The 19,743-nt window shown below is 42.2% G+C and overlaps 1 protein-coding gene across 15 annotated transcripts in view; it reads left to right on the forward strand.

The window, feature by feature from the left end:
* The window catches only part of SGCZ (sarcoglycan zeta), an 889,976-nt gene that overhangs the window by 709,049 nt on the left and 161,184 nt on the right, over window positions 1-19,743 (forward strand). The window lies entirely within an intron of this gene.

A 19,743-nucleotide genomic window follows, 5' to 3' on the forward strand; every position in this document is an offset into this window, starting at 1 on the left:
TGATATTTATCATCTTACCTCCTTCAGAGAAATGAATTTGAGTTTCTGCAAGTCCCCACTTCTTAGAAATGTATTGTTTGAGAACGGCCATCAGGACCATCCATGAAGTATATAGTACATCGAGAAAGGTAGCAAAGCTGTGACAAAGAGGATTGATTTATTGGTTAAAATTGAATAGATTAGGACTTGAGCACCATAGCTGGTCTTGAATAGTGACCTGAGGGATGCCAGGTAAGGATTCAGCCAGTGCACTGCAACCTAAGGGCAGTTCCTGCATGAAGCAAAATGACGCAATCGCCTTATCACCTTTGCGGACCTTTGGCAGATGGTAAAATTAACACCCATGCCCCCCATAGCTTCCTCCTATTTTTTTCTGTGATGGAAGATTGACACAGTAGCTGCATTTGCACATAATGTGAAACCGGAGGTTGCTGAACCCGCAGTTAATTTTTCAAACCATGAATCTCATCACAGATGTTTGTCCAAGCACAGTCTGACAACCTCCATTTTTCAGAGCAGGGGAGCCCCCCCCCCATCTTGTTCTGCCAAAACTGCATCCCATCAAGCTCCATAGTGCTTGCACTTCCAAACTGGGCAAGGCATCAGTCCATCTCCAGGGCGGCAGCCATTGCCGACAATCTTCAAGGGGGGCCTGCCAAGTGCAATTGTGCCTTTTCAGAATGTTCCACCTGCCCTCAGCAGGGAAAGGGCATTTAAATTCCTTTAAATGCCATGCCATTCAAGCCCTTCTTCTGACAGTGATTGCACCACCGCCCTCATAAAAAACCCCAAACAAAACTGTCTCACACAAACACAATTAATGGCTGAGGGGATCTTGGGGGGCACTATTTTCCTGTTACTCATAAAAGGGTAGGGAACATGATGATTTCCTAGGAGGGGATATGTATATGAGGGAGGGCAAAGGATCCTGGGGTCTGGCCCGTAGTGGCCAAAGATGCTCTTGCAAGGGCTCAGCCTGGCAGTCCACAGAGTCCAAACTACAGCCTGCCCCCATGGCACCTTGCTGCCAGCAGACTAGCACACTCATGAGAGGGCCAGTCTAATGAGGAGGACCTTAGGCTCACCAACCTTCAGTCTTCTGTTGGACTGCGGGCTTATAAGTTGAGCTAACTCCAAAAAGGGGGCCCACGTGTGAGGCCCCCATTCTCTCTGACTATGATAGAACTTTTGCACAGCAACCCCCTCCTCTCCAGAAAGCCTTTGATGCACCCAAAGGAGACTTTGATGCTCCATGTGTCCAGGCAGAGCCAGCTGAGAAGACTGGGGAAATATTGGGACCGGGGACAGATCTTTATTATCATTCAAATTTCCTGGGTTCAGACTGGCGTTATACTATATCCAGATCTGCTGTCACAGGGAATCATGGGTGGGGGAGCCCTGATTTCCAGCGACCTCAGGAGACTGGAGTTGTCATTCCAGGGAAAATGAAGATGGACATGTTCGGATGAGCGGACGGAGTGGCAGAGGGCATGGTTTGACAGCTTCTTCACAGCAGTCACCAAGACAGGCAGAGCTGTTGCTGAGGTACCCATCCCCATGGCTTACTTGTATAGAGCAACCTGGCTGGGTGGCATCTGCTGTCCAGCCTCCATGCATGTCTCCATGGCCTGACAGTCTTGTGAGAGAGCGGTCCATGGGAGAAGGGGATGTCATCGCACATTATTAGCAATTCAGCTTGACACCCATGTCCCCACAGACTATTCTTCTCATATGTTGTGAAGGGGTATACACATGGCCTTACACTCTCACGAGTGAGCAGTCCGCTCAGGAACAGCATCCGTCATCATCACAGATGAGGGATCACTCCTTTCACTGGGACAATGCCGATCCTGCTACCTGGCCCTTCTCATGAGTAAGCCTAAGGAACACACATGCTCCACCAAGAGGAAGGGGCTTGGGCCCCCTCCCTAACATCATACCCAAAAAAGGACCTGAGCCATTCAAGAATTCCTGGGTGTGTCTGCCTTATAAACCCAACCTCGGGTATTGCTGCCCTGCCATACATTGCTTGTGTTGCCACCTCAAGTGCATGTGCTTGTGAGCCTATGTCTTTGTCACTTCATTTTTGGAAAGTAAAGCATGCTAGGCCTGTCTTAAATCCTGTCCCCCTTCTCTCCTGATTGCCAGGTGGTGGAGCAAGGGACTGACTGAGAAGAGGGCATGCCACTGTGTGACTTTGCCATTTGACCAGCTGACAAGCTTGGGATGGGATGTGGCAGTGTCCCTGTGGCCAGGCAACTGCTTTGTTGGATGAGAGACGGGGGGCATGAGGCAAGTGCTCAAAGAGGCGGTCAGCAAGAAGCAGTGCAGGCATGGAATGAGCGTGATCCTGGGGGTGGGGCGGGCTCTGTTGCCATATCTAGGATTATGGTTCCAGAAACAGAAGAAAACCGTGGTTATGGTGCCTTCCCCATTCGGACGTAACACTGCCACCAGGTTATGGTGGTGAAACTACAAAATGAAGGTTCAATTTGGAGTTTGGCAGGGCAAACCTCAGGTTGCTTTTGCTGCAAACCACGGCTGCAAGCATTCAGACATTCACAATTTCAAACCTCTGCTCCCATTTGACTGTGGTTTCATGTTACGTGCAAAGTTCTATGAACTTTGATATAACGCTTCTTGCTTCAAGACAGTAACCTGCAGTTCTTCTGAAATTTGATCCAATGGGTAGGACAATCGTTGACTAGGTCTCTAGACATTAACTATATAATTAACTATATAGTTATATAACTATAGCTATAGTCCTATATGAATAGAACTATCATTGTACCAACTGCTAGGGCCCAGGTGGGTATTTCCCAAGTTTCCACTTAATTTGGAGATGCTGCTCTGAGGGAATTCTTAGGCAGCTGAAATGCAGCCAGAGACCTAAGTGCTTCCCTAAGTTCTTCCCTTGGCAGGGCACAGCCTATTCCCAATGGCTATCGCCCGAGACCTAATTTGACTCCCGGCGAAGCTCAGTCTCCCTTGCGACAGAAGCCAGGGACCTGAAGAGCATTGCCAGGTCTATCCTAGGGAGGCTCCATCTCCCCCTGGTGGCTACATGGCTGCACTAGGTGTTTGCTGTTAATGTCTGGCTATAGCCAATATCCTAACCAACACATCACTGGAAGCCTTTAGTTCTCTTACCTAGCAAGCTGGTTCCCCTCAAGCTGTCCAAGCAAGCTGTTCCCATCTCAAGAGACAGGACTTGGTCAGGGACTCTTTCCTGGTGTTGTTACCATCGGGCTGCGGCTCCATAAAGGGGGCTGCACTGTCACCTGTCAGGCTATAATTGCCTCTCGGCAGCTATACCATCACCAAATTATAGTGAATATAATTTAACTATAAATCAAATAGTTATAAAGGCAAGGCTATAGTCCAGGCTGACATCTTTATTAATGCAGCATGGGTGATCCTAACGTCAGAGTCCAAGCCATGCTAGCCCCCATGCTAGTCCCAAAGCATGGACACTCTTGTGCAAGAGCACAACTGTATTTGAAGCTCTCCCACACTCCAGAAGTCTCTGTTAGAGTGGAAACACACTGTGCGATCTTCAACAACACGTTTCTGCTCTAACAAAGCATTTCTGGAGTGCGGGTGAATGTCAGAAGTATTTGTACTCTTGTGCAAGAATGCTCCCTCTTTGGAACTAGTGTGGGGCTAATGCAATATGGGCATTGGTATTGTTATTTATTCATTCATTCATTCATTCATTCAATTTCTATACCGCCCTTCCAAAAATGGCTCAGGGTAGTTTACACAGAGAAATCGCCCGAGATTTCTGCTGCATTAGTCAGGATATCAGCCAAAATCTATACAAACAAATTGCCCAAAATATACAAATATTTCATTTTTATGTAAATATCTTGGAAGCAAGGGATTTTATGCTGTTTTTTAAAAGCTTATTATGGTTTCTTGGCTAGTAGATGCTGAATTAAAGCTATTTAGCTTTTAACAAAAAAAAAAGTTATTTGCTTTTAAAGGGAAAATTTAAAAGCACTGAAAATCTTGACCACAAGGGACCTCTATCTGGCAGGTATTAATAGGGGTTATAATAAAAGAATGATTATGGTTGTTGCTACTGGCAACTACCTTTATGTCCTGTATGAAGAGGTCTGAACAAAGATGTTTGAGAACTGTTTTCTTTCACAAAACCTGGACCACATGCTAATAACATTGCATGTTTAACACCCCTAAAATAGACACTGCATCAAGGACAATGAAATCCTGACTCAGATATAAGAATGCAGATTTTATCAAACCCATTTCTGAAATTGCAATTTATCATAAGCCAAATTGCATTTCAATATTCCAAGCACCTTATGTGTGCTTGTAGATTAGAACAATTACGGTGAATGTTTTGTGTGAAACAATAAGAAGCCCCTCTTCTTTGGAACATTCTCTCCCCCCGCCCATTCATTCAGTCCCCTCCCCTAGCTGCTTTTAAGGCCCTTCTTAAGACCTACCTGTTTTGCCAGGCGTTTGCCCTTTTTTTATTTTATTATTTTTAAAAATTGGTATTGGTATTGTTGTTGTCCACCACCTAGAGTTTTTGGAAGAGGTGGTATATATAAGAAATATTAAATAAATAAATATGAGGAGGAGTGGAGGGAAGAGAGTGAAGAAGGGAGAGTGCTTTCTTCAGTATGATCCTCACTGCACTTTAAGGTAATCAGGTGAGGTCCATCTCCAGCTGCTAGGAGCTTGCCTGGTGGCGACTCAGGATCAAGTCTCCTCTGTAGCTGCTCCTGAGCTCTGGAATGCACTCCCTAGGGATATCAGAGGCTTAAGTGTTTTCGCAGCCTTTAGAAGAGTCCTAACACGTATCTTTTTAGCCTGGCCTTTAGTGAGTACTAAAATGATTTTGAACTGGTTTTAATTTTGTTTTAATGAGTTATTTATTTGTTTTGTATCTGTTTTTTATATTTGTGAACCATCTGGATGAGGCGGTATAAAAATCTAATAAATAAAATAAATAAATATGCAATACTTAAGGCTCATCTCCCACTCACCCCACTAACAGTCAATGTGTGTGGGGGTGCCTTCATTTTCTATAGCATCAGAGCAGGACAGGATTAAAACTTATACTAAGCATATCAGCATTAATGACCTTTAAATGATACATTCATGGGCTGATATCCTCACTGGATTCTCCAGTTTTTAGTTGTATGAACTGGTCTTTTAGTTTCTTTTCCTTAATAAGAATCTGAATAGCTCCTAAAGTATGTGTTAGCAGTACTGAAGCTATTAGGTGGGAAGTCTGTGTAATCTAGAATTCAGGTTTTTGGATGTAAGTCCATGCTTAAAATAATCACACCATCATTTCCTTCTATTGTCAGATTTATCAGGTGGAAACTAATTTGTTTCAGTGGAAACAGAATTGTATGTCTGAGTTCCAATTTTCAAATTGATGGATGATTGATTAAGTGCTGTCAAGTTGGTGTTGAATCTTAGCAACCACAAATTAGAGGTATACATATTGGCCACTTTAAATTCACGTATTTCCACCATCTTCCATAGAAGATGATAATAGGTGATAATTTCCATCCTCACAGGGGCGTAGCCACCGTTGGGTGAAGGGGTTCAAACCTGGGCCACCCCACCCAGGGGCCGTGCCTCGTGGCCCAAGACACCCCCCCCCTGCATCTGACGTCAGATGTGGGGAGCATTATTTCACTCCCAAATGGCCCTGTTTCGGACCGCAATTGGCCCGTGCTGCATTGGCAGCACGGGTGGAGTGAATTTCCCTGCATTTTAAAGGCAGAGAGAGCTGCTCCTGGCCTCATTACCAATGCAGCAGGGCTGATCTCCCTCCCAAATGGAGCCGCACGGCCCTGTTTGGAAGAGAGATCAGCCCCGCTCCATTGACAGCACAGCCAGAAAAGCTCTCGCTGCCTTAAAAGGCAGGGCGGGTTTCTCCGAACCGTGCTGCCCAATGCAGCGCGGGCCAATCTCCCTTCCAAACAGGGCTGCACAGCTCCATTTGGGAGGGAGACCACACCCCCACATCTTATGGGGGGCGGGGCCAGGGGGCCGTGGTGGCAGCCGAACACGGGCCACCTCCAGCCTCCCTCTGTGCCTGCATCCACACATGAGTTAAACTTAAATATTTGGGTTTCAATTATTATGTCTGATTACATCCATGTAAATTTGAGCTCTCTAGCCTGCAGTCCTGCACATTGAACATAGTGGGGTTTTTTTACTTCTGAGTAAAAATGCATAGCTTGCTGCTACTTGAGATTCTACTACTATAGATTGTTGTTCAGGCTGCTTGTGATCTCATAAAAATCAATATGATAGTTCAATACTTTGTTAGTATAGTGATCTTCAGGACTGGTCAGATAAAGAGTTTGATTGGTTAGAGTTCCTTTAATTCTTATAAATGAACAGCCTGAATTTTTAAGGTACTTGAAGAGCTGTAATAAGTATTTTTTTCTAATTTGTATTTTGCTATGTTCTAACAGGCATCCACAAGCAGTCTGTTAAATCTCTTATATCTGTAGCTTCTTAATTAAATCAATAGACATAGCTTATCCAAACATAGTTTGGATGTTTCCTTTTTATTATAGTTTGGATGATTAACACTGATGCAATATATATATATAGAGAGAGTTATTAGCTGCCAAAATAAAATTAGATGTCCTGTATATTTCACTGTCTAGAAAAAAAACTGGTAAATATAGCATCTCATCACATATCCTCATGAGATCAGGTCAAAGGGATTGTTTCTGTATCCCTCAAGGATACACAAAAACCTATGCAAAATGGTGTCTGTAGAGAGTGTTTCTGGTACAATCTGAAAACCACTGTTCTCAGATATTCTACCATTCTACTGGGAGCATGGGGGAAATTTCTGTAGGCATATCCTCAGGGAACATCTTGCATTTCATATCAGTAAATTATCTGAAGTGCATAAAGAATAAACTATGTTTCCTACCTGATATTTATACCCCAACTTATCCTCTAATTTTTTTTTGCATGTGGTATGTGATATTCTTAGAGTCTGGCATCATACTTGAGGTTTTGGATGTGTATGGGGCACAATAAATACCTTTCTTCAACTGAGGAAACTGCAAGATATTTCTACTGCCCATTGCATGTCATAGATTGAATCATTTTCATGTGAAATCTCTTATTCTTGCAAGCTGAGCAGCTCTTAGTCTAGAATCTGTAGACGATGCATTTTATTTCCATAGCCTCACAGCTTTTACCTGTTAAATTATTTGGATCCTGAAGTACTTTCAAGAGGAAATAAAAGCCCAGATAATTTCACCGACTGCAATCCACTCCTTAAATCTTTTTAAAGCTGTTAAGTGGGTGATTCACCTGAGAGAAGAACATACCATACTAAAATGATTGGCTGCCCTAGGCATGCAGAAAGGGAATACAAATGAAATCTTCATGTGGTTGTCATGACTTGTTCCACTTAAAGGGGTTTCACAAGCTTTGTGCTGCCTAGGAAACTACTCCCATACTTTACAAAAGCAAGCAATTTGATATGAAAGCATATACAGCATATTATCTGCAGCAGTATATTCATCAGTCTTTACAGCCATAAGGACAGCAGAAGATGATGTTTACAAGGATGCAATTTTTACTGATTTCTGTCATACTGGAATCTGTGTCTGAAATCATAAAAATAGTTGAGGTTGATATCCATGAGCTATCAGCTCAACTGGTCACATGTATCAATATGTTAGAGAGTTGAGCCACGTTAGCAAGGTGGGTTGCAAGAAAAATAAATAGTTGTAGTCCTGCACACTTAGACTGCAGTCCTAAACATGCTTCCCAGACAGTAAGCCCACTGAACACAGTGGAATCTAGTCAACATGCACCAACATTCTTTGGTGAATCCAAACACTTCCCCTAATAATGAATCCCTATGAGGATTCATTGCAGAGCTTCATTTCTTCTGTTCATTTTGACTGTCACTGGACAGTGCCAACTGTCAACTGCCATGTGCCAACTACACCCCACTCACCCCACCTACAAGGTAGGTCTTTTTTTTCCTTTTTCTTTTTTACAGATGCACTCTAACCCACACCTGTGGGTTTGTGTGATGAATGAGCAAGAAGGTGTGTAATTGGCCAGAATTTAATGCCAGGACTCTCAATGCAAGATATGGTATGTCTGTGAAGATCACTGGGAAGTACCTTCTTCAGGACTGTTTCTTTAAAAAACCTAGTTTCCAGTTTCCCCCCGAGCATGTTCTTGTGTTAAAAATAGTGCATTCAGCTAATTTAAGTGTCAGGACTCTTAATGCAAAATAAGGTATGTGCAGATCAGTGGGAAGTATCTTCTTCAGAAGTTTTTCTTTTAAAAACCAAAAACATTTCCAGCTTTACCTAAACACGTTCTGGTGTAAGAAATAGTTCATTGCAGCTTATTTTTTAGAGGTGGTGGGGCTGGCGAGGAGTGGAAGTGGTGCCTCCCAAGGGGTGGGGTGGGGGTCCTCCAAAGGCCTTTTAGTTCCATGCTCCAACATTGCCTAGGTACACCTCTGAATAGCACAGCCATCTGGAAGCACCTAAGAGACTTCATATCATTGCACTTAAAACCTCAAAATTAGATTCAAGTTTTTGTTCTGTTCTGTATGTAAGTTATAATAGTTCGCAAAAATGTATCTTGCTTATGTTCATTAACTTCAGGTCTGTTAATGGTTTTAGCTAACCTGCCATAACAGTCAAATCTGGTTTCATCTAGCCATTTGGCTCTTGTGGAGCTTAATTGCTAATTAAGTTGTTTAGGAAACCTGATGGGAGACATAATCGCTTAGGGGGGAAACCAGAGGAAATTGATCATAACAAAGACAAACAAAGAGATTGGGCAACAGTAGTAGAGAGGAAGGTTGGTTCTTAGTCTGTCTAGTCTTTCAATTTTTCATCCAGTAGTTTTTCCTTTTTAATCTAGTCTCCTAGTCTATACTTTCACCTTTTAGTTTCTAGTATATAGTCTTTTACTACCATCAGGTCAAGTCTGGAGGTATGCTACTTTTTCCTTGTACCTATAACATGGGTGGAGGAAATACTTTCTTGTATTTGCTCTCTGCTTACTCATAAACTTTGATCACTAACTTGTATAACCATTGAGTTGTAATAAGGACACAGAAAGTGCAGGTATGATTGATTTTCAAAAATAGCTGTTAAAAGACTTTGTGCCAGTCCCCTCTTGCTCCAGATGAGTTCAGTGCCAGGAATGCCACCACTTTAAGGAGTAATTCAGACACACTAGCCAAGAAAAAAAAGATTGGGCCGGGCATCTGAAACTTTGTGATTATATCTAGTTCCAGAAATCTAACATTTTAATATACACATATTATTTTGATAATTATGTATTTTATTTAGATCTGGTTCAAGAGGATCTATACTTGCTGCCCTTTTGCCTGGATCTTGTTCAGCAACTTTAGATGTAGGTTTTTCCCGCCTTGAACATAAGTTTTCAGATTGTGTTAATAAATCATATCCCACATTAAATACTAATAGGGATATGTCTTGCCAATGCTTATATAAAATAAATAACCAGATTTGCTATTAAGAACGTTTAAACTAGGATACAAGGCTTTCAGCTGACAATTTATTGGATGGCAAATTAAACAGGCGAAAGTTAGATCTCCATGTGGAGCCTAAATGTGGAAATGAGATTTCAGTTTATTATTTTCCTTTGCTATCTAGATGCCATGATAAGGATAAAGGCCACAACAAATCTGCCACTATCTGGTATTTCTTTATCTCAAGCATCTAACATTTAACCTGTTTTGTTGAACTTACAAACAGAATTGATTTGATTAATCAATAATAGATATGCTTCTCCTAACCTCAGAAAATCTGACTCAGAAGAATAGAGACAGGGAAGAAAAGGAAAACTCTAAAACTAAAATCCTTTAATATTAAATTAATTAGCTAAATATTTAAACATATTAAGCAAAGATTATGGAGAAATATGAACCATAGTATCTCGGAGTTATATAAATATAACTTTTATCTAAACAAATGTTCACAAGACGCTGAAGATCTGAGTAGAACAGGCTTCACATAGATATAATATAAAAGTAATATTAAAATTGTGTTTTTACCATAGTACTCAATATATAACTCAAAATTTAATTAAGCTTAATGGAAAAAGTTTGCCTTAAAACTTATTGGAAAACGTTTGTCATAAAACTCTCTCATCTTCAGGAGTATTCTGTGGCGATAAGAGCGGCGAAGTCCGCTCACTTCTCTGCTCTTATTGCATCAGCTGACTCTTGTCCAGCGGCCTCATTCCGGATCACCCATTCCCTGCTTGAGGATTCAGATCCAATGGAAGTCCCATCTGCCCACTGTGACATGTTTGCTAGATTCTTCACTGATAAAGTCGCTCACCTTTGGTGGGAGTTGGAGTCCAATTGCACAGGTTCTGATGAGATGACGGAGACCTTGTCGTGTGATGTCATCTGGGATACTTTTGAGCCTGTGGAGGCTGAGGACATGGACAGGATTCTCTCTGGTATGGGTGCTGTGACCTGTAGGCTGGACCTTTGCCCCGCCTGGCTTATTAGGGTAGCCAGCAGGAATGTAAGATCTTGGCTTTGGGAGCTAGTGAATTCTTCTCTTTGTGAGGGGTCTCTGCCAGCAGCAGAGGGGTCTCTGCCAGCAGGCTGTGGTGCACCCTCTTTTTAAAAATAATTCTCTCAATCCTGAGGTCCTTGATAACTTTAGACCTATCTCCAACCTCCCTTTTCATGCAAAGGTTTTGGAGAAGGTTGTATGTGCCCAGCTTGAGAGATTTCTGGATGAAGCTGATTTTCTATATCCTTGTCAGTAGGGTTTCAGGCCATGGCATCGCACGAAAATGGCATTGGTAGCTCTGGTTGATGACTTGTATCATGACCTTGATGAGAGTAGCGCTCCTCTCTTGGTCCTTTTAGATCTCTCAGGAGCTTTCAATACCATCGACCATGGTATCCTTCTGGAGCACCTGCGTGGGTTGGGTATTGGGGGCATTATTTTGCAGTGATTCCTTCCTTAGTGGGTGCTTTCAGTTGGTGTGTATTGGTGGTGAGTGTTCTGCCCTGTGGCCAGTCCTTTGTGGGGTGCCTCAGGGCTTGGTTCTCGCACCCATTCTTTTTAATATCTACATGAAACTGCTGGGGCAGGTCATCCATCGGTTTGGGGTGAGATTCCATCAATATGCCGATGATACTCAGCTGTATATTGCCACCCCAGGCCATTCCAGAGCAGCCATTTCTTTGCATGCCCACTGTCTGGAGACTGTCAGGAACTGGATGGGTCAAAACAAGCTCCAACTTAATCCCTCCAGGACTGAATTGCTTTTGCTTACTTCTCCATCTGGCCAGTTGCCGAGTCTGAGTCTCTGCCTGGATGGGATTGTGCTACCTCTGAAGGAGGTGGTCCACGACTTGGGGGCCCTCTTGGACTCGTGTCTCTGGTTTGAGCAGCAGGTGGAGGCCATGACCAGAGGTGCTTTTGCCCAGCTTCAGCTGGTCCACCAGTTGCAGCTCTATCTCAACCAGAAGGCCCCGGACACAGTAATTCATGCCCTCGTATCTCTTGGTATGCATTACTGTAATGCACTCTACCTGGGATTGCCTTTGAAGATGACCTGGAAGCTTCAGTTGGTCCAGAATGTGGCGGCCTGCCTGCATATGGGCTTGTCGTAAATCTGTTGACATGGCTGACCTGACAGGATTTACAATCCCTTCAGCTCTACTTCTCTGAGTCAAATAGGAATTCTGGCGATAAGAGCAGCAACTTAGCTGCATGAACAAAAGCGAAGAATGACTCACAAAGATAAAGTAGTGTAAACAAAATAAAGTCCCTTGAAACTAAACTAGGTACCCCCCTCTACGATAACTGAGTAATAACTGAAAATAAAGGAGCAAGGAATGAACAGAACAAGGACAGGCTGAAACAAGAAAGGTTGAATGATTCTAAGTACGATGAACACTCTCTGCGAAAGACAACCTTGCTGACAGTATTGTCTCAGGAACAGCGTCTGCTTAATATAGGGCTCAAGATAACCAGCAGCCCATCATTTCTTGACTCAGCATTTCTATTTCCTCTCCTGTGAGATCAAGAAGATGTCTCAAGAGAAAAGCTCAGTGGGGACACGCAGGCGCAAGATCTCACAGGAGAGGAAATAGAAATGCTGAGTCAGGAAAGCCTGATTGGCTGCCAGAGAAACTGGTGAAATTCCAGCTTCCTCCTGATCAGTCTCCTCAGCCCTCATCTCTGCCAACTGTTCTGTCTGCTGCTGTGCTTCTGAGCCTGTTCTCCCAACCAAGTCCTCCCACTCCTCCTCTGACTCTTCTGACTCAGAGGTCTGGGCCATGACAGGGCTCTGGAAGATATGATAGTATGACACCTCTTCTGCAGTTGCTTTACTGGTTTCCTATTTGCTTCTGGGTCCTATTTCAAAGTGCTGGTTCTTACCTTTAAAACCCTTCAGGGCTTAGTGCCTGTTAACCTTCAGGGCCACCTCTCCCAGCCAGTTCTGTCCCATCCTGTGAGATCTTCTCAGGTTGCCCTTCTTTAAGTCCCTGGTCTCAGAAAGGTTCGTAATACTAGGGCCCATGGAACAGCCTTATCTGTTGCCGCCCCTTCACTTTGGAATTCTCTCCCCCACTGATTCGGTCTGCCTTCTCCCTTTCAGCCTTTAAGAACTTATTGAAGACATTTCTTTTCTGCCAGGTGTTTTCCCTTTACAATCTTTTTTTTTTTAAAATAAAATCTCTGATGCTATTCTTTCTTTGTACACTGTCCTGAGTCTGTGGATTGAGCAGTATATTAAATATTTTAATACAGACATATATACATATATACATACTCAGCTAATTTTAAATGCATGTCGCCAAATGAATAGCAAGCTCCTAGGGAAAATAAAAAAGTTAATAAAAACTCTGCATAGCATCCAAAATGATTTAATTAATTATTAAATAGAAATAATTAATTTCTATTTTGCTAAAGATGAAACTGAAACTTCCTAAAGAACAGAGATATAATCCAGCACAGACTAAAGAGAGGTCAGTCTCTAGTTACCACCAGTACACCAAGTGGTGACCCAGAAGTGGGCCTTTTTTGTAGCTGCTTCTGGCCTATGGAATGAACTACTGGCAGATATCCACTTTTTAGACTCACTGTCACTCACTGACGGCCTTTAAGAGAGCCCTAAAAACTTACTTGCTTGGCCTGGCCTTCCAAGGTTTTTAAATAGTTTTTAAAAGTATTTTAATTGGATCCCTCAGAGTTGAATAACTACAAGCCTGTCTCCAACCTTCCATGGCTGTGCAAGGTAATTGAGAGGGTGGTGGCCTCCCAGCTCCAGACAGTCTTGGAGGAAACCAGTTATATAGACCCATTTCAGACTGGCTTTTGGGCAGGCTATGAGGTGGAGACTGCCTTGGTCAGCCTGATGGATGATCTCCAATTGGAAATTAATAGAGGAGGTGTGACTCTGTTGGTCCTTTTGAACCTCTCGGCGGCTTTCGATACTATTGACCATAGTGTCCTTCTGGAGCATTGGAGGGGATTGGGAGTGGGGGGCACTACTTTGCTGTGGTTCTGCTCCTACCTTTCAGGCAGGTTCCATATGGTGTCCCTTGGAAACTGCTGTTCTTCAAAATCTGAACTTTTGTATGGTGTCCCTCAGGGCTTCATATTGTCTCCAGTGTTGTTTAACATCTACATGAAACTGCTGGGAGATTTGGTGCAGGGTGCTATCAGTATGCTGATGACTCCCAAATCTACTTCTCCATGTCAACATCACCAGGAGAAGGCATAAACTCCCTAAATGCCTGCCTGGAAGCGGTGATAGGCTGCATGAGGGATAACAAACTGAGACTGAATCCAGATAAGACAGAAGTACTCGTTGTGCGGGGTTGAAACTCAGGATATTAGTTTGATCTGCCTGTTCTGCATGGGGTCACACTTTTCCGGAAGGAACAGGTACGTAGTCTAGGGGTGTTTCTGGATCCAAGCCTCTCCCTGGTTCCTAGGTTGAGGCAGTGGCCAGAGGTGCCTTCTATCAGCTTCGGCTGATACGCCAGCTGCGCCCATTTCTTGAGACAGACAACCTCAAAAGAGTGGTACATCTGCCGGTAACCTCCAGACTGGATTACTGTAATGCGCTCTATGTGGGGCTGCCTTTGTATGTAGTCCGGAAACTACAGTTGGTCCAGAATCTGGCAGCCAGGTTGGTCTCTGGGTCATCTCAGAGAGAGCATATTACACCTGTATTGAAAGAGCTGCACTGGCTGCCGATAAGTTTCTGGGCAAAATACAAGGTGCTGGTTATAAACTATAAAGTCCTAAATGGCTTGGGCCCTGGGTAATTAAGAGAATGTTTTCTTTGTCATGAACCCAACTACCCACTGAGATCATCAGGAGAGGTCCATTTTCAGTTGCCACCGGCTCATCTGGTGGCTACTCGGGAACAGGCCTTCTCTGCTACTGCCCCAAAGCTTTGGAACACGCTCCCTGATGAAATAAGAGCCTGCCCATCTCTGACAATTTTAAAAAAGCTTTAAAGACACATCTGCTCGCCCAGGATTTTAATTAAATACTGTTTTAATAGTTTTAACATTGTTTTAAAATATTGTTTTGAAATTTAAAATTGTACTGTTTTAACTTTTTATTGTCATTTATTTTAAACAATGTTTTAATTTTTGTTGACATTTATTTCTTTTAACTTTTCTGTTTTTTGTTGTAAAATGCCCAGAGACATAAGTTTTGGGTGGTATAAAAACAGGTCAATCAATCACACAAACAAACAAATAGGTTTTAAATGGTTTTGAATGGTTTTTAAATTGTTTTTATATTTGTTTTGAGCACTGTGTTTTAAATGGTGTGTGTTCTGTTTCTTTTTAAACTTTTATACCACCTAGAGCCTTTGGCTAGGGCAGTTTATAAATGTAATAAATAAATAATAAATAATGAATCCATTGAGAGCAAAGTTCTTAAGTATGGCTACCTTTGAATATGGCTAACTGATGCATTGTGAATAAAGTACCTAACATTTTAGCCAGAAGAACAATCTATTTCTTTTTCACTAGGTAAAACATAACTAATTTGAATACTCTTTATTTCAATGTACTTCCAAATAGCCTGCAGTTAGAAGCAACTTGTTAACTTCAACAAAGTCAATTTGAAATCAAAGGCAATCCATTAGCCTTATAGTTCAATGGAAAGGGCATTCATATGAACCAAATGAAAGAAACTGAAAATGATAGGAATGCTTACTCTCGGTTCACCCAGTATAAGCATGGCTCAATTTCTGCAAGAAGAATAAAGCATATAAATGACTTTAAATTTGTGTTGGTTGCATTCCTTGTATCTGAAAGTTTTTGATATCATAGTGAAGGGTTTGAAACTGAAACTCAGCTGAAGAGCAGGAAATGCCATCACATTTCATGATGTGGCATCATCAGTTGTGGCACCAAGTATATATTTAGGAGGCGATGCAAAGATAACCATGGCAGAACAGTATTGTGATGAGTGGCATCTGCAGGTGTGATACAGTGAAGCCAAATGGATTTCTGCCCTAGGATGTCCTGGCAGCATAATAGCATGGGTCAGCAATAGCTACCAACTCCAAAAGGGATGTGCCACAATGACATAAAACTTTTGTGTGGTAGTAAATTGGGTGAACAAGAGAGGGATCTAGAGATGCAGCACCCAAAACAGGATGTGCAGGTCCTGCCCAAGCTCCCTGATAAATTCTGCACATCTTATTTGATCATTTCTTGCTTCCTCACCCAGATTCTTCTGGTATTTTGCCAGAGCAAGCTTTGATTTTATCCCGGAGGAAATTTAGCCCCAATGTGTATTCTATCTATCTATCTACTGTATCTATCTATCTATTACATTTTAATACCACCCCATCCAAAGGCTCTGGGCAGGGCACAACAAGTAAAAAACAAAAACAAATACCAGTTAAATCAAACTGCTTAAAACAGATTCAAAACAGTTCAGAGCCATCTAAATACAATTAAAAATACTTAAGAACAATTTAAAATACTTTAAAATACAAAAATACTTAAGAACAATTTATAGCAAATATTTGCTTGTAGCTTTTTGTGGTGGGATTGCAACCAATGAAAAAGCATAGCAGGACGGCTGTACGCACCTGCTAATCACAGTATTGCTACAAATGCCACTTCCTGACCATCTTACTTCATTGTTCCTAAAACTTAAAGGAAAGAGAGAGGCATTTATATTTCTTTAGATAGTCCAATAAAATATCTAGAATCTATAATATCAACTTGGGTAAACATATTTAGTCACAAGCAGTGTTTTTCCTCGACCTACTCTTTTCCAAAAGCACCAAAGCAGAAAATAAAGGGTTCTTTTTAGGATATATTTTGATACCTCAGCCATTAAGTCATCTATTACCACAACCTCTTTTTACAGTCATTGGGGCTAATGATTTCCAAAAGACCATAAGGGACATGAAGCATCTAATCAGTACTTAGGAAAAAAACTATCCCTAGCAGCTGCTTTTGCTGCCCTCATGTCCCTTAGCAATGTTTATAGTCTCAGCCCAAATGATTGCTTTGGACATGATGTCTCCTGAACAGTCATGTCTATGCATCTGGAAGGATGGACACGCCAAGAAGCACCTTTCATTTGCCAAACTACAGGAGGGCAAGCTGCTTGATAAACCATTAAAGTAGTCAAGTGCAGCCGGGGGGGGGGGGGGCATATAACATATTTGACCTCCTATAAACCAGTTCAGTCTTATCTATATTCAGATTAAATTGAACAGAGGCAAACAACCTGCAAGCATTTTGCTGTGGAAGGTCCCATATTGGAGGCTCAGGCAGCCTACGAATGTAACATTGAGCCATTATTCAACAATAGGCTTAATTTACTGCTCCTACCTTGAAGAAATAGACATTGACTGAGGCTTACTTCTAAGACAGTATACCTGGGAGAGAATACCTAAGAAAGTATGCCTGGGATTGAAGGATTGCAGTCTTAAATGCATTAGTTCTCCTTTAGAGATTATAATCCTCTGCATGCCCCTCTAGAAGTAGTAAACCCTACCAAACATGTGGAACTTATTTCTGAGTGAATGTGCTTAGGATTGTACTGCTGGTCCATGCCATTTCCTGTTCTGTAGCATAACAGAGGGACAAAATGGAAATACTAGTCACTGGCAAGATGTTCATTTTTTCTCCTTTTAAAAAAAAATTCAGAGGAGTGGAAAATATCCATTCAAAACCTCACACTGCTTAAAATTGTTTTGAATTATCAACCAAATGTGTGCTTCACTCAGGCTATCCCTTTTGCCAAAAGCAAATTACAGTCTTGGGGCTGGAAGAGTGTTTTGACAGGCCAACCCTCTGCAGCAAGATGTTCCATACGTAATGCATGCAATAACCCAGCCCTTGTTTCCCAATAACATTGTGGTGAATATGCTTTGATTGCTCCAAATGGTGGCCCATAATATATGTGTGTGTGTGTGAGAGAGATTGAGAGAGAGAGAGAGAGAGAGAGAGAGAGAGAGATCTGGTTATTTTTTATCCAAATGGAGGAAGATATTTTTAGAGTTCCAGTGGTTATAGAGAATGCCTGGGAAGACTACTACTTATGTTTTGAGAGAGAGAGATAATACCAGAAAGTGATCACAAATGCCATGCAAAGTGAGAACACTTATGATAATAGAGAAACTCTCAAACTACATAGAAGTACCAAAGGAAAAGAGAAAATCAAAATCATTTATGTTACCATGGTCACCATTGATTAACTTTGCAGAAATAAACACACACATTGCAAATAAGCCAAGGAAGTCAAAAGCTACTCTCATTTATTAGCTCTGCAAAAGTAAGTTAAACATAATCATTTGAAATATTGGAAACTACAATTACTAACTTGCTATAGAAAGGCTATTCACATGAGTAGCCTAACCCAGGCTAGGGCAGCCCAGCCTAGGTTAGGCTGATTGTGTGCAGTGCCGGGATCAGGGTTGATCTCCGTGCTGCTGCCTTGCCTCACCTTATGTTCTACCCCAGCCTTTAGCCAGGGTTAAGGGCATGAGTGCACCTTAACCCTGAGCTTGTGCTTAACCCTCTGGAGTCATGTGTTTGCTCGGGCTGCATGCAGCCTGAGCATACACAGAGTCAGGTGCCTAGAGTTGGGTGCCTCCTGGGGAAATTCCCCAATGCACCATGGTCATCATGGGGTGCATTGTGGGATTCCTGGAGGATTTTTTCCAGGAATATTTTTATTTTGTACTGTATTAAAATGACACAACCATTTAAATTGACAAATCAAAATGTAAAAGGTATTCATAAAGGCTTTTTAAATGTTTATGGTCACACATTAACCTTTTTGTCATTTTAAAACAAATTTTAAAACATTAGAAGTCTTGCCCATTTTCTAACAAACATATTGTCCATCTGGAGTGTCTATACAGTGTTAGTTAATTTGAGATCTTACACCCAAAGCTCTAAACAACCATTCTGTGGTAGATGGTGGATTTGTTTTGCTTTGTTTTTCCTTCTTTGAGCAATTTCTATTTTGGCTGCTATAAAAAATGTTATGGCCCTTTCCAGATCATGAGAAGTAACTATACTATTTAGATATCCAAATGGAAGAAATAACTGGCCTCAGGATGGGGTTGATCAAAAATATGCCTGCCCTGACATCACATAAGTGCATCTTGACATACTGTTGGGGCATCCTTTAATTGTGTAAGAGGGCTAGTGTAGTGGTTAGTGTGATGTAGTGGTTAGAGTGCTGGACTAGGACTGGGGAGACCCGAGTTCAAATCCCCATTCAGCCATGATACTTGCTGGGTGACTCTGGGCCAGTCATTTCTCTCTCAGCCTAATCTACTTCACAGGGTTGTTGTGAAGAGAAAGTATGTAGTAAACCACTCTGGGCTCTTTGGAGGAAGAGCGGGATATAAAATGTAAGAACATGTGCTCAAAACTCTGTTTAAACTTTCATTCCCTAGAGACTTGATGGCTCGGGGAGTCTATACTCAAACTTGTCTAACGTGGGGGCATTACTAACGTTAAAGTCTGAGGGTTTGTGGGGGGATGCTTCTCATAGATACATCAGCTCATTTGGTCTAGCACAAAGAGTGGAGATCAGCCTTAGGACTGTGATCCCGCTCTGAGTGAGCAGTGCAATTGCTCAATAATTTGAGAGAGAAAATCTCTTCTTGGATTGAGTTGTTCGTATCCACACTGTGACAGGGAGAACCCTCTGTCATTGTTTTGTTTCATCTGGCTGTTTAGATAATACAATTCTGGCCCTTTTCTTCAATTTCTGTTGCCTCATGTCTTTCTTGGCATGGCTGGGGGGCCAAGGGGGCAGTTGCCTCACCTGGATCCATTACCAGATCAAAGTGGAGCCATTGGTGTATAAATTGTATATTTATATGAGCACTTTGCCACCTCCACCCTGGAAAGATTCTTGTGCATGTCCATGTTTATTGGTGTGGGGGCAAGGAGAGTTCCATGCACTCACGGACCCTGTAAGTGCAGCTCTTCTTCTATTCATGGAAGTCACTTCTGCTAGTCACCCTGCTAACTAAACAAAGAGGCATCTTTCAAAGTGGTGATTCTCTTATATTTAGCAGGGGGAGAGCAACTGGCCCTATCCATTCCCAGCACAGCATCCCTCCAGTGGCTGTTGCTAGGGTCTGCCTTGTGTTTCTTTTTAGATTGTGAGCCCTTTGGGGACAGGGGGCCATCTTCTTGATGTCTGTGGTTGACAAGTGGTATATAAATAT

The sequence above is a fragment of the Hemicordylus capensis genome, chromosome 5 (genome assembly GCF_027244095.1).
Source record: "Hemicordylus capensis ecotype Gifberg chromosome 5, rHemCap1.1.pri, whole genome shotgun sequence".
NCBI lineage: Eukaryota > Metazoa > Chordata > Lepidosauria > Squamata > Cordylidae > Hemicordylus > Hemicordylus capensis.